Source organism: Palaemon carinicauda, chromosome 2 (assembly GCF_036898095.1).
Source record: "Palaemon carinicauda isolate YSFRI2023 chromosome 2, ASM3689809v2, whole genome shotgun sequence".
NCBI lineage: Eukaryota > Metazoa > Arthropoda > Malacostraca > Decapoda > Palaemonidae > Palaemon > Palaemon carinicauda.
Window position 1 is genome coordinate 85,091,270 of NC_090726.1, and position 2,500 is coordinate 85,093,769.

Here is a 2,500-nt window from a genome sequence, read left to right on the forward strand (position 1 = left end):
TGACATTTCATTAATGATTCTTACACCATAGTCACTTCCTGAATTCATAGCGTTGTCAGCCTCATCTGATTTATTGTCTAAATATTTTTCCAGACATTCCTTGCTTTTCTTTTGATTTCACCATCAAAACTGGAATACTTAGCCCGCTCTACCTTGTAATTTTCCAAACTTCCTCGAAAACTTTCAGTAATCTAGTTCTGTCTTTGTTTTCTTTATATAGTATCCCAAGTATCATTCGATATCCATGGCTTTCTCCTTGTAACTGCATGTCCTAAGACTTCACTATCGACTGATTGATATATATGCTTAATATCACACCATTCTTCTTTTATTGTCGATTCTTCATCTCTTAACGTCTCTAAGACTGTAAATCGATTCCTACATTCAATTGCAAATGTTTCTCTGTACTCTTCCTCTAAAAGCCTAGTTTTATCAAATCTAATTATTCTATCAATCTTTCTGTTGGGTGCTTTCAGTTTTTTATTCCAGTGTGGCAACGAGGAGTTGGTGATCACTACTAATATCTGCCCCTCTATATCTTCTCACATTTCTCAGAGTTCCCCTTCTCTCTTTATAAATGACAATGTGATCTATCTGATTTTAGTAATATCCACATGGTGAACCCGTGTATACTTGTGGATGTTCTTGTGTTGAAAAAGAGTACCTCCAATGACCAGATGGTTTGCTGAACAGAAACTTATGAAATGGGCTCTATTTTCATTTGCAACTTCGCCAAGACCATCGACACCAATCCCGTTCTCTATCCCTATATTATTTCTTTCAACTTTAGCATTGAGGTCGCCAATCACAATTTTCATATCTCTCTCAAGGATCTCATCCATTACCCTCTGCAGTTCTCCATAGTATTCATCTTTCCTTTCTTCAGGGGAGCATTTGCAATGGCATAGCAAACTATAAAAATCACATTGAACTACTTTGATTTGAACTTTGCTAGTAACAATCTACTGTTTACAGCTCTCCACTCGGTTAATTCCTTTCTGCTCTTGGTGTCATCATCATTCCTATCCTTTCCCTTCCAACTCGATCTGATTTTCCTGAGTAGATATATATGTAGATACTGGCTAGGTCTAAAGTTTCCTTACAAATTCCCTTACAACGTGTTTCACAGAGGGCCAAGATATCAAAACTATATTTCATAAATCACTCTCCACTTCCTGTAACTTCCTAATATGATTCATGGTTCTAACATTCAAATTACCTATTTTCAATTTTTCTTTAGTATGTATAAACTGAGAAATTCCTAGCACCCGCTACACCCGGAACCGGGGGCATTCTGTCATCTTCTTTTTCCATAACTGACTAAATCCATAGAGGATTCATTGGCTTGATTCATCAAAGGATACCTAGTTCCTTGTGATGTGCACTGCCTCTCTAACTAAGGAAAGTTATCCATGCCAGTCCATTCTAATTCTAGTAAGATCAACTGCCAGAAATCAGGAGAAAAAGACGAAGAGACAGTTTGTCCCTCGCCTGATACCCATACCATCACCCTGCTGCCAGTTACTTCATTGAGATTTAGGGAGGCATTTCCTTTATACACAAAGCTCGCATTACTCCACCAAGATGCTTATCCGTATAACCGTTAGCAAACATGGATTGGTAAAATATATTCCCTTGCACAGCTATAATCAATTCAACTCACACATAAAGCCTGGAATATCCTCAACAGACAAGTCCTATTAGCTCCCCAGTTGAAACCACACACACGTTTAAGGATATTAAGTATAAGTTTCCTGTTACATAACACCTCATTAATAGGCTGAGAGAAAGTTAATTTCTTATCAAACAAGACACCCATGTATCTTTGTATGGTAAAAAAGAATCGTTCAGAAATAACGTAGGGATCTCTTCCACTCTACTTAGCCGACAAAAACGTATGGCTTTTTTTTTTTTAACCCTCTAGCACTGGCCCAAGTTGTAGCAACATTAATAGCAGTCTGGATTTTATTATATGCTTCAATAGCTGATGCCTTGCTAAACCCTAATGCATAGTCATCAGCAAAAGCCATACCATGAACCCCAACAGAAACTTGTTCAAATAGACCAGTAATAACTACATTGAATAGAGTTGGGCTAAGAACGCTCCTCTTAGGCAATCCTCCCTCTTGGGGGTAGGCGGAGGAAATATGAAAGCTAACTCTCATTTTCAAGTACCTATTATTATTATTATTATTATTATTATTATTATTATTATTATTATTAGCCAAGCTACAACCCTAGTTGAAAAAGCAAGATGCTATAAGCCCATGGGCTCCAATAGGGAAAAGAGCCCAGTGAGGAAAGGGAATAAGAAAATAGATAAATGAATGATGAGAACAAATAAAGAATGAATCATTCCAAAAACAGTAACAACGTCAAAACAGATATATCATATATAAACTATAAAATAACTTATGTCAGCCTGTTCAACATGAAAACCTTTTCTGCAACTTTGAACTTTTGAAGTTCTACTGATTCAACTACCCGATTAGGGAGATCA